This window comes from Haliaeetus albicilla, chromosome 12 (assembly GCF_947461875.1).
Source record: "Haliaeetus albicilla chromosome 12, bHalAlb1.1, whole genome shotgun sequence".
Lineage (NCBI taxonomy): Eukaryota > Metazoa > Chordata > Aves > Accipitriformes > Accipitridae > Haliaeetus > Haliaeetus albicilla.
This window is the reverse complement of record NC_091494.1, coordinates 29,715,164-29,728,554: the sequence shown is the minus strand read 5'-3', so window position 1 is coordinate 29,728,554 and position 13,391 is coordinate 29,715,164. Positions and strand designations below refer to the sequence as shown.

At 41.4% G+C, this 13,391-nt stretch overlaps 1 long non-coding RNA gene across 2 annotated transcripts in view; it reads right to left on the bottom strand.

The window, feature by feature from the left end:
• Positions 1-7,653, bottom strand: part of LOC138688126 (uncharacterized) — a 92,308-nt gene extending 84,655 nt beyond the window's left edge. The window contains exon 1 of one of the 2 annotated variants that reach the window (XR_011327178.1): positions 7,523-7,653. This is a non-coding gene — a long non-coding RNA (uncharacterized lncRNA). The remainder of the gene's footprint in view (positions 1-7,522) is intronic. The other variant, XR_011327177.1, reaches the window with a different exon arrangement.
• Between the last annotated feature and the right edge of the window lie 5,738 nt (positions 7,654-13,391).

The following is a 13,391-nucleotide window of genomic DNA, read 5'->3' as shown; positions in this document are numbered from 1 at the left end:
AACCGGCTCTGGCATTAAAAGAAACAGGAGAGTGCAGAGGGCAGAAGGTGGAGGACAGTGTGTGTTTGTGAGTGTGTGAGTGTGTGTGTGTGTGTGTGTGTGTGTAAATCAAATGAACCTACCTGAAGGCAAGGTATTCAAAGCCACAAAGACGCGTGGGTTCTTCACAAAGCATGCAGTTAAGCTGTGGAACTCCGTGTCACTGCAAACTAAAGGATTACATGGATTGAAAAGACACTTGGACATGTTCATGGAGAAGAAATCTACTGGAATATACCAGCTGCACAGAAATCCTGTCTGTGGTGCAAAGGCTAAGAGCTGTGTAGAAAGACAGAGGTTCAGAGAGCACTTGAGGGTAAGAGCATCCTTGGTTTCACTTTTCTTACAGGCTTATCTACTGCCACCAGAGCATGAATCCATTTGGGGGATGGGAAAGCATTTTCCTCTCCAAGTCCTTTAGGGGTGGAAAATGAGGCTGCTAGTCATGGGCAGAGGTGTGAACATATGTTTTGGGCAGGATATGGAGGTTTCTGGGTTGCTCTCATGAGTTCACAGTCTATCCTCTCCATAGCTTGCTCCCTGGATGCCTAATGCCTGGATTACATATTGCCAAAAAGTCAAATTTAAAAAGTCGATCTCTAGCTATGACTGTGTTTGCCTTGGAGCTGCGTTGTCAAGGTGAGAGCACTGCATGGAAAGCTATCACCTGCTTGGTCAGGCATGGCATGCAGACCATGGCTATGCCCAGGTCTGAGGTCAGTGGTCTCTGAAAACTTTGGCTCTATTAATCTACAAAGCTTTCAAAGGAGACCTTGCCATTGGAGCTTTTGAGGTTTCCTGGGAAGTTGTGAGGGCTGGCAGTGGTCTCTCAGTCAGTGTGTGCAGAAACCACTGTCATAGCATGGACTTTGCTTTCAAAGAGCAAAGTGATCTTCCAGTGAGCTTTGCTCACTCTGGTGGAAACTTCCAGCCAATAGCTCCATGTCTGTATGGTTGAGACAGAATTATCAAAATGAGTCTTTATATTATCTGTCTCCAAGATGCAAACTCACCAACACACCAGTATTTTTGAGGTTGTCCTGCTGTCAGTAGCAAGGATGAGAAAGCAGAAACCCCAGACATCTCTGTCATTGCTGTCTGAAAGAGTGATGAGAATGAGCTTTTTTTTGAGCTGATCAATTTTCAGCCACAAAGAACCTAATAAATCTATCTAACACCTAGCAGTGATGCCAGCCTAGCTCTTCCTTCCCATGACATGTTAGAAGGCTTCCTATGGTTCCCTAGTAGACTTCAGATTTCTTTCACTCCATTTTATTCTCTGCAGTCATGCTTCATGACAGACACCAGCCAGACTCTGTTTTCTGATACTGTCTTTGCCATCAGTTCATCTTCTTTTTAATCCTCCTTCTGAATACCTGACCATTCTCTGTCTATACTAACATGCTTCAGTTCCTTAAAATCTCCATATTGCAGAGCAGTAAATATGATTTTTTTCCATTAATAGCAGAAGGCTTGTGGGTTTGTATTGACCTGACAGTGCATGGTCTTAGGGCTTGTCTGGGCCTGAAGTGGTTTTAGGTTGTTTTCATAACTCTGTAGTAGTCAAACAACTATTATGTAATCTGTTTTAGGTTAAGCTTTGTGAATACCTTATATGGTAAAGGTCTGACAAGTCTTGGGAGTCACTGCATAATAAGGAACTACCTTTCATGATAATTGAGGCACAGGAAGCTACTCTGAACCTTTTCAACTTCAGTTGGGAACCAGTGAAAGGGAAGCAGACTATGATAAGGAAATAGATAAAAATAAACCCAAGCAAACCCAAGACTAAGTAGGAACAAATCCCTGCTATGCCATACTCCTCCTAGCAAAGACTTGAGGATGCTGGTAACTCATAGTAGGCTCCCTCCTTGCTGCACCAACATTCTTAAGAAAGATTGAAGAATCAACCTTAGGACAGAAAGTAACATTGGGAGGGTAAGCGTAATACCACACAAAAGAGGCTGTTACGAGAAAGTATTCTATGTAAAAATTTTAACCCTTTTGTTAATTGAGGCTTTTCTTTATCAACGACACTAATTTTATTATTAGACTTAGAATGGGAACTTAGATCCACATATATGGTATGTACCAAACAGCCCACAGCAAGGAAATATCTCCTTCCATGTTCCCACTAGTCAGGATGTGTGAGTTGCCATGTAGAATAGATTTTAGAGACACTTTAAAATCATACTCAACAGACAACGCACAAGTTACTGTGAAATCTTGAGCATGTATCAGCACCAGCTGAGTATGATGGACCTTCCCTACTTGAAAGGAGTGCAGTACAGAATATTCTGGGCAAATTCAGTTTTCCTTTTTTGGGAGGCTTTCTAAGATAACCTTGTATAGAAAGAAAAGGGAAACCTGCACTTCTGCAAAAAAGATGCACTATTTATTGGAAATGTGTAAAATTACTTAGCAGATCCTTTCCCATCTCAGGAACTAGCCATACAGATTTGAACCCTGCAGGTGGACCTAAAATCTTGGGATGTATACATGGAGGTTCTACCTCAGCAGCACATCTCTAGCCTATAAATGGAGGCCAGAAGAAATCTGCTGTGCCCCTTTTAGTTGCATGCTTAAATAATGTCTTAAAAAATTTTCACTGAGCCACCACAATAATATTTTTTTCATGTGCCTAGTGGAAAAATCTAATCCATTCTGTGGTATGAAGCACATCCCCTTGCACAGTTGTTAGGTGAGAGTGAGCAGAGGCTGTACTACCAGAAGTTGTGTGCTTGGCTCTCTCCTCAGTACTTGCAAGGAGTCTTTTGGAGAGACAGGTTGTTAAGAAACTGCTTAGACAGGTCATGCTTGCCTTAGCTATCCTTTTCCCTTAGAAACCAGGGCTGGAGGTAGATGATCTTCTCTGTCTTAAACTGTGATGCCAAGCTACTGTGTCACGTGCCCACACAAACAATATTCTCAGCCCAGTGAACTTCTCATGGCTTACTTCGTTCTCCCAGGCTGAAATGGTTCAAATGAGGCAAGAGCCATCAGAGGGGGCAGGTCCAGTCTGGAGGCTCAAGGAATGCATGTGGAGTGGGTAGGAAGGTAAGCACCCTGCCAGCTTTGTGGAGGTCGAGACCATGGGGTGAGCACTGGCAGGCATTGCAAGAGAACTGCCTGCCTGCTCACCCTTAGGTGGAGAGGCCCTGAGGAGACCATGGGTGCTATGAGGCAGTGGCCCACTGCGCCACACTGACATCTGCCCAAGGCAGTGGCAACAACTAAAGGAAATGCAGCTAGCTGCCGTGAGACCCCAGGGTGGGTGCTGGTGTAGGGCCCAGAGACATCAGCTGGGAAAGTGGCTGTGCCCACTGCCTCACCATCTGGGCTGTTGCTGAGGGCAGATGACCCATCAGCTTTCTTCTTAGCTTGGGGCTCCAGCAGGCTCCTGTCAGTCACAGGGAGCTCGGGAGGCAGCAGCCGACCAGGCCCACTGCTCAAGGCGCCCATTGCCAGGGGGTGGCAGCATGGAGCCATCAAGGTGGACCCTCCTCTGGGTGGCTGGTCCGCTACAGACCCACAACTGGGACACACTTGAAAATGGGTGCTTTTAGAGCTGCTGAAACTTCCTGGCCCACGCACTATGAAAGAATCACACCAGAAAGGTTAAAATCCAACCAGGTGGGACAGCCAGTCTCATGTATTCACCACTGGGACAGAACAAAGACCCGTGGAGTGGGCCAAAGAAGGCTCAGACTTGTTAGGGTCATCAATGCTGAAAGAAAAGACCCTGAGCTGACAGAAGCAGCCACAGGTCAGTGTGCAGCCTAAGGAGAGTGACTGCAGCACCTCTTTTGACAGTTGTGATCTGGCTGGACCTTCACAGTGCAGGCACCAGGAGAGGCCCAGGGCTCCGGATCACCCTCACTCATCCTAGGATGACCATGAGATCCAGCCTTCACAGATGAGGACCTCCTAGACTCTTAGGCCAGCAAAGGCAACAGAGAAAGCCCTTTGCAGCCTGAAGTGTAGACAAGTCATTGCCATAGACTACCTTTAAGCTACTTCAAAACAGATAAGTAATCACAATATTCTTCCCCATGAAATGGATGTTAAAATGGCACTGTGGACCCAAGAAAAGCCCACCTAGACCTTCACTGTTCAAACACAGAAGCAGAACAGGGCTACAGAGGGAAGAAGAAATCCTGCCCCTCATCTCCTTTGTCTGCCTCTCCTGTCCTGAGGTTTCCTCTCGCAAGGGAAGCCTGGGGCTGGGGCGAGAGCAATCACACATCAGCTTCCCCTTTCCCTCTGGGACATGTCAGCAGGACCAGCTGCCTGGGAGACAGGGCTGCTGTGAGAGGCAGGGTCAGTCACTAACACACACTTGAAACACAGGCTGCCTCTTCCTTAGCGAGTAAAGCGGCCCAATAGGAGAAGATCAGTGGCACAGAACAGCAAGTGCTGAGGACCTGGCACCTAGACTAAATGGGTTGGAAAGGTGTGGTTATATGTGAAAGGAAAGGATATGAAAAAGGGACAAGGACATTTGGGAATTAGAAGCAAACTGATGTTAGCTTTGGGGAAGAAATATAAGCAAAACTGATACATGTTGGTCTTAGAAGAGTGCTGCAGGTAAGGGTGACACCAAAGAGAAAGGAATGAGAGTTAGAGGTGGCAAAAAGTGACAAGAACATTTGCTGCCCTTTTATTGTAAGAATTTATAGGCTTGAGGCTATCTTTAAATGTGTAAAATAGTTACAATTATGATTATATGAGCAACTATAACCATAGTTATTACATTATTATAACTAGATGTTTCATTTGGTTTACTAGCAAAAGACAATTTGAGCAAATAGCATCACATAAGGAAGAACATACCTTTGTTTTTTTAAAGAACATTTAAGGTCACTGTAAGTATCTTGGATAAAGGAAAATGTCTATGAATAAAAATACTGGCAGTTGAATATTCTTTTGTTGAAAGAACTCTCCTGGCCAACATTTTCTATGTTGGTATTTCTGAAGACGTAAAGAAAAATATGTATGCAGTCTATATAATTTGGAGGAAAACTCTATGCATATGTCAGTCCAAAATTATTTTTTTAGTAACTAAACTAAAACGTTTTTAGTTGGTGTTATTACAAAACTATTTGTTTTCTGTCTGCTTTCTATTTGTTCAGTGACCAGAAAAATTATCTTGGTAGAATCCAATATGTAGACCTCATAGCATTCATACATAGGGTCATGGTATTATTTTGCAATGAAATTTTACAAGGACTTTACATGTTTGATCTGATTATTTCTTTGAATAGAAGATGAGTACTCCATAATTAAAATAGAGGTTTTCCTATTATTTTTTCAAAAAGTAAAATTTTAAACTACAATGGTGATTAACATGCTGAACATTTACAGTGGTGATGGTGTTTAATAGAAACAAGTCAACCTGCATATGCCACCAGGCTGCATATGTCCAGAAAAAGTCAAATAATACATGTTATGTCTTAAATACTTGTTTAGTTCTTGTGAATCTGAAAATGTTCCTCATTTATATTGGGGAAATATCTCTCATTCATTCATATAAATGAAAATATATTTCATTTCTCATGTATTTAGTTTGATGCCATACCTTGAAGAGTAGAATCAGCTTGTATAAGCACCTTGTGTAGTCAGACTGCCTACTAGCTGGTAATGTAGAGGTCATTGAGCTTGAAAAAGCATTGGTCCTTAATTACCATAAAGGAACATCTCTGAGAGAAAGTAGATGCAGCTGGTGTACTCCAGTGGAGCTGCATGGATTGCAAAGAATTAGAGCTACAATAATCTGGATATCAGTGATGTGCCTCCTAAGTAAATAAGCACTGTTTCACTGACAGAATAACATTAACTGAAAATATTCCTGTTCTGCAGAAGGAAACTTCTACTCAGTGAATTCTGACAAACCAAATTTATCAATTCTGTTCTTCATGACTTACAAGTCTATTCAAACCCCAGAAGAAACTACTAGCTGAAAAAGATCCTGTCTTTCTCATGAAAGAGAGAAAGGAAGAAGTCTGTTGAAGCATCTTATTCTACTTACTTGGGTAGCCCTTGATAATATGTGATGCAACATACATAAAGACCTCACACTGGGGGTACTAATAGACAAAGTCCAAGGTTTGCAAATGTGCAAGGCAGAGTGAAGAGCAGAGCACATGCTCATTCCATGCCAGGTCTGCCCGAGGGCCCCTAGAGGTCACCCTGCTCCAGGAGGACACAGGCTAGCTGGAAAAATCCCTGAGGGAGCTTCAGGGAGTTGATAACATGGATGCAGAAGGCAAAGGTTCTGCCTGCATGCTTGGTAAAGCAGTGATTGGGTGAAACAGTCTTTACAGCTTAAGATGGATAGGAAATATCCATACAAAGTTCAGGCAAAGCATAGTTTAGTTGTAGATTCCATTTATAGTGTCTTAGAGTCACACATCAGAGTTATGATAATCTGCCTGCATCATGACACCTCTCCAATTCTGATAGATGGAGGGTCAGCTAAGGAACATGCCACCTAACCTCTTTTTCTGAGTCATTTGCATCCTAATAGCAATATCATGCTAGCAACCCTAACTTCTCTTCCATCCACCTCTCTGTCCTTCTCTGACTCTTTTTGCCACCTGTTGTCCCTCAGCTTTCTGCACTTTACTCAGAGGCTTCTAAGCCTTTTTACTTCACTCACCTTTTCTGTAACTGGAGTCACTCAGCTGCTTAAATGTGTGAAGGAAATGGCATTCTGAATGTCACTTAAGAGTGATACTTGCTGTGGAAATAGAAGGTGCGTGCATTATTCACCTTGGCTGCACATTCAGTACTGCCCATTTTCAATCACAGGTTGCACATTTACCCATCTTTCTACTCTCAGTTGGCTGTTTTGGGACCTTTCCAAGGGACTAAGTTGCTTTAGTCTATGTGTGGAACAGAGAGTTATTGCTGGAAAGAGAACACTTCACGTGTATGAAAGTCCATTTTCCAAATTCCCTATGTGGAGACATGGAATGTTTGCTTCCCTTTTTATGTAGTAAGGCTAAATTACAAATGCACAGTGCATTGCAGGTATTAGTTCTTGAAGGCAAGAGCAAGATTAGGAAAGAAGATGGACATCTCTGCCACTGCCTTGTATGAACTGTAGAACAAACTAGTCTTTATCAGTAATATTCTTGGGAGATTTACATTTAGCCCCAGATATTCCTTTTTACATATGCATATAAATTATTGGTCCCAACTGCCTTTCTTCCTAGAGAATTACTCCACAACTCACATTAGTAATGGTAACTATTGGGTTATTTCAAGAAATCAGTTCAAAACTCCTGCCCCGCCCCAGCACATGAAGTCTTTATCAGGAACATTCAAACAGATCCTTAGAGGACATCTTAAGAAGGTAAAACAGCATGTTAAGCTCCATATTTAACAGACAAGTTCCATGGGGGATATAGAAGGTATTCCCTGTAATTAATTTAATCTGATCCAATACTTATCAAATCTAATAAAGAAAGTGTGTTCTTACCATCTCCAGGTCCCGATCACAGCAACATGTTAGTCGAAGTGTAGCAATGAAAAGATTTGCTCTGAAGGATTAGTGTTCTGGCATTTCTGCTTATCATCTGCCAACATTCCTGGGAGCTCTCCTTTTACCCGGGGAACAGCAGAATGAAGTTGCACTTCCTACATCATACCATATACACTAATGGTTTACAGGCCATATTGATCTTTCCAAGCATACTCTTCTAATTCTGAGAGCATGGCTGACAACAGTATTTGCAAGTTGCAGATCACACAAAGATTGGGGTTTTTTAATGAGTGTACCAATCAGCTCAAGAAAATGCAGATTTTGTTCCAGATCTCTTTTTATGGAAAAAATGGTAGATTGCACTTTGTGGATAAACTACTGTGAGTAGCAAGAACAAGTACTCTACAAACACTCAGCTGACTGATCTCTGAAATGTATTTCTCTTTTCTATCCAGAAAGAATTTTGTTAAACTCAACTCATTGTCCTATGTCAGTGGTAAATGCAGACTAATTTCCTGAAAATTCTTTTTTCAATGCGATTTGTCAATAGTCTTAAACCCTACATAGAGAAGTATTCTGTTCTGCCTAGAGTGATAAATGAGCATATTTTATATATGGGATACTGACTGGGCAGAGCCACCTTGTTAAGTTTTCTGCAGTCTGCTCAAGACCTTAACATCCCACTTTTCTTACTTACCACAATTAGTGAGGAAGCATGAATTAAGTAGACATAAATTCTAGTTCCAACATTCTTTACAGAGCTACTCTCAAAATCACCTCAACCAGATACACTTAAATGTCTATTGGTTGTCTCTGGTGAGAATAGCATGAACCTGTGATCAGCTAAACCTGGCTTGAGAAAAACCTGTCTTTTGATCCTTCTGCAAAAAACTTATTGCTTCTCTTTCTAATTAATTCTTCCTCAAATTATACATTTATGGTGATTTTTTCTGAACTGTCAGTACACAGATCTAGCAATGTCTATAGCCTGTAATATCTCCTTACTGTCTACTCTATCTAACCCTGCCACAATAAAGTTTTAACCTACTCATCCATAAAAGTTGAATGACCTAGCTCTGAGGATTTTTTAATATCATAGGCAACATTATTATTTATTTCAACCTTCCCCTTCGTGTCTCAAACCTTCAAATTTTCCATTGAAATGGATGCATTCACATTTTTATAATATTAATCTATTTTTATCATATAACACTTCTTTGAAACTTAGAGGTCTTGGGTACATATTGCTGTACCAGATCCAGTGTGAATTTTAAGTCACTACGTAATGTTTGAACATATGTCATGACTTGATCCACACGAGACTTAGGACCGCATTCCCATAAATTGCCAATGAGATCAGTGGATCTCTCTGACCTTGCATCTTTTTGACCATGTGGCTAATCAAATAGCAGAAACTCAGTGGTGAATGAACAAAGAGACCAACCTCATACCTACTGGCTGTCTTAGCTACAGTGCAGCTTATTGGATTGACTATTTGGGAAGAATGATATAGTTCCCCATCAGTAACCGAATACTCTCTTCTTCCAAAAGGAGTGCTTCTAAAATTTCCAAAAGTTGGACTTTAGTACTGCTAGAGCCATGGTTAATGGGATTTTTAAACTTTCTTTACTGCAATGCCTATTACATAAGGTTTTTTGAGAGTATATCCTGCTTTCAGATCTACCCGTCTCTCCATGCAAAGACTTGGGCTCCTGAACCCTTTGCTAACAAAGCATCCTGACATTTACCTGGCTTTCATGTAGATTTTAGGTCATTCTGCTGGAGGATAGATTGGATGTTTTAGGAACCCCTCTTTATCTGTAGACTAGCTAACTTCATATGACAATTAGAGGCATAGATTTATGGCCCATGAGCTTGCTTCAAAAACTGATGTATCCAACCTGTTTAGATAATGTCTAGAAGCTGAAGTTTACTTCCTGGCTAAAGAGTCTTGCTTGAGCAATATTTCATCCTAAATATACTTACCTAACATAGCTGTAACCACTTTCCTATGCAGCCTCATTTCTGAGCAGCCTCTTTCTATTTCACAGCAACTATGTGTGAAGTTGCATTCTACTCTGCTTTTGTGCTTGGAATCATTGCACTTCCTGCTATCTTGTCCATATAAAAAAAGAATAATACTTTCTCTTTCTTCCTTTTTCCACCATTCCTATCCCACGTTTTCCCTTTTCTACCCTCTAACACCCCTGATTTTGTCACAAACAAACTGACTCAAGTTAACTGTCAAACAAGCCAATATAGAATCAACCAATTGTACTGCAGTTGCAAATTTGCTGGGCAACCTTACGTTTCAGGTCTCCGTCACAACATCTTGCTAAGAAGTCACATCTTAGCAGGAAACAGACCCAGATCTGCCAACTGTATTCTTTTGTCTGCTGTTCTTCTGGGCCACAAATCTTGAAAGTTGAATACTGTTCTACAAGAAGTGGCCTTTATCTTAATGATTACAGCATTGTCAGTATGTTATTTGATGGTCCCTCAGGCTAATGAGAGCCCACAGCACAGCTATTTCACTATCTCAGCATATGCTGTAATCACTAGACATTCCTGAACCTATGTTTGATTACACATCCTGGAAACTGAAAGAGATTTTTAGATAACACTCTGTCTAACCTAAATCCCAAAAGATTTAGGCAGCAAAAAGGCACCTGTCCCCCCAGGTTGAGGCTGCTTCTGAATGAACGTAACACCTAACACTGAACATCTAAGAACAGTTCCAGCTGGCACTTATTTAGGCAATAAGAAGTTTAACTAGAGCTACTGAGAAGGCAATCAGTGTTGCATTTAATAGGATTTAGGCAGTTGCTGTTTTCCTCTATTTGTAATGTTGAGGGTTATGGTAGCAAGGGGTGAGACTCACTGCTTGTTCAGTGTTCCTTTGCCACTCTTCCTCTAGGCTTGTTTTCTTATGATAAAGCTAACCTTTTAGCTGGCCTTAGCTGGACTGGAAGAAGTGCAATAACCACTACTAAAGATACTTTGGCAGTGTCTTAGATAACTAGTGAATGACAAGCATGTTTGGAAAGCTCCACAGTCTGACTGGCTTGTAAGACACGGATCTTAGCATTTCTTAGCTATTTTAAACACACTAATTAACCAGTCAGTGTTGACAGGTAGGAAGCTTGTTGGAAAGTAAATCAATCGAAGGGAGAAGAACCCTTCAAAATAGATAGGATTCAGGAAGGCAATTGTCCTACTTCTGGTTTTTATGTTTTCTTGTTGAATAGAGTCTGAGTTATTAAGCCAAATTCAGACACATTTAGAAACCATTCCCTCAGGTATCAGTGCAAATGGAGAAGACATCTAAAGAGCATTTGTCTTATAAAAGGTACATATGTAGTCATGAAGAACTCTTTTCTATTCAGGAGTTATTCCGAGTTACAGAAACAGCTCAAGCATTTTGTCTTCTGAATAACAAATTCCTAGATGCCAGTATGAGGCAATGTCTGGCTGATCATGAATGAATTCTATTTCTTTGCACAAATTAAGTACAACAGTCCCCTTTGGACAATCATTGTGACATAATTCTAAAAATACTCTTCTATTCTATTCAAATTCTCATCCACAGTCAAATTTACAGAAAATCTATCTTGATTTTCCTCATGAGTCTGGACCTAAGGGTCAGAAGGCTTATTAAAAAAAACTCAGGTTGATCACTGTTAATTTTCAAAGGGCAATTACACTAACAGACATTAGCATGTTCTGGCTACAATAACACACAAGATAAGCATCATGTACCTTCTATTCTATTTTGTTCTATTCTATTCCATTCTATTGACACAGCAGCAGAGAACTTGGCTATTTTTTGCCTACATCCTTTATTGCTTTGAAGAGAAAAGGGGCGATCAGAGTTGCTCATATTAATATTCTTTCTGAACTTTTAACTTTCACACCAGTTCCTGATCTTTGGTTCTTTTATGTATTAACTCTGTTTGTCCAGTTTTGTGGCCCATTTTTACATTCCATGCAGAATTCTACATTCCATGTAGAATCCTGGAATACTTGAGATTAGAAAGCACCTCTGGAAATCATACAGTCCAACCCCCTTGCTCAAGTAGGGTGAATTAAAGCAGGTTGCTCAAGACCTTGCCCAGCTGGGTTTGACTATTTCCAAGGATGGAGGCTAAACAACCTCTCTGCACCCAGCTCCAATGTTTGACCACCCTCACAGAAAAAAAGTCTTTTCTTATGTTTAAAGGAATTTCCTGTATTTCAGTTTTTGCCCATTGCCTCTTATGTCCTCACTGGGCACCACTGAGAAAAGTCTGGCACTTTGCAGGTTATAACTGAGGAGGAAAAAAAGCCAGTTTTCCACAGGACTTGGCCCAGTCCTGTGATTCACCAACAGTTTCTCAGAATTGCTATAAAGAGGTGGCATTTTAGTCCAATGCTACCCAGTGTAGGCACAGTGCTCTGCAGTGCCATCTCAATATAAAAAGTGAGAAAGCACAAGACAATCATCAGCATTACAGAATCATAGAATAGTTTGGGTTGGAAGGGACTTTTAAAGGTCATCTAGTCCAACCCCCTGCAATAAGCAGGGACATCTTCAATTAGATCAGTTGCTCAGAGCCCCATCCAACCTGACCTTGAATGTTTCCAGGAATGGGGCATCTACCACCTCTCTGGGCAACCTGTTCCAGTGCTTCATCATCCTCATCATAAGAAGTTTCTTCCTTATATCTAGTCTGAATGTACCTTCTTTTAGTTTAAAACCATTACCCCATGTCCTATCGCTACAGGCCAGGTGGTGGTGATTATTTTGGCTTGAACCAGCTGTATAGTTCAAGGCAGCATTTCCTAACAAGCATGCTGATGGAGAAGTACTTTAGGAAGCACTTGGTGGGATAAGCAGTTCTATGGTGGGCTCTGCACAGCACTTGGGAAGCAAGAAATAACAGGTTAGCAGCAGGGTTGACTGCTCAGGAGCTATTTGGATACATATACAAGTGTACCAAAGTCTCCTGTCTGAACAGCCCCTGCTTATCTTTCTTCAGGGGCAAGTCACCTTTATGGCAAATTCTTATACCTGATGCCTTTAACCCTGCCAATCTGTGTACTCCAAAGGCAGCCCTAGACAGGGCTTCCCCCCTTCTAATCAGATGGCCTGCATGTCATTGGTTGTCTCTGACTGTTATATATATTTTGTAATACTTTTTTATCTCTCTGCTGTTTTCTCTGAAGAATTATGTAGCTCTTTGATATTCTTTCCTTCTTCTGGGTTACTACTGTGTGGAAAAGGGGATGGCACAAAACTGTGTTCTGTCCCAGGGATCAGGTCTGGAATAGAGCTGGCATGAGAGCAGTAAAGGTATACTAGCTTGGGGATGTTTGCAATTCTGCTCTCCATACCTTGTGTGTGAAGAAAAGACTTGGGTTGGGAAGAAAACTTGTTCTTTTTTTGTCCCATGTTGGAGGCAGATCTGTCTCACTCTCACTGGGCACTTCTGGGTAAATAACAGACTGTACATCTTTCTGCTACAATGCAGACTAAGCATTCTTTGTTGGCCTGTGAAAGAGTTATCCTTGATTTTGTGTGTAGATAGACCTACTGACAGCCCAGAAGCAATGTGTGTAGTTCTTGGTGTTTGATTATGACCACATAACTCAGGGTAAAAGGAGATATGCAGTGTTCTCCACAATGCTGGCTGTTAGTATCTCTTGAAGGAAAGAGAGTACCAGCTTCCCCTGACCAGAAAACAGCATCTTTGTGCACAAATACTGGGAACTCAGCAAGCATAGCTGTTCACACCATCCATAAAGTTCCTGCTATGGACAATGAGAAGGGGATGCTCTTCCTCACCTGATGCTCCTGTAGGGATGGGTAACCAAAACTACGACTGCG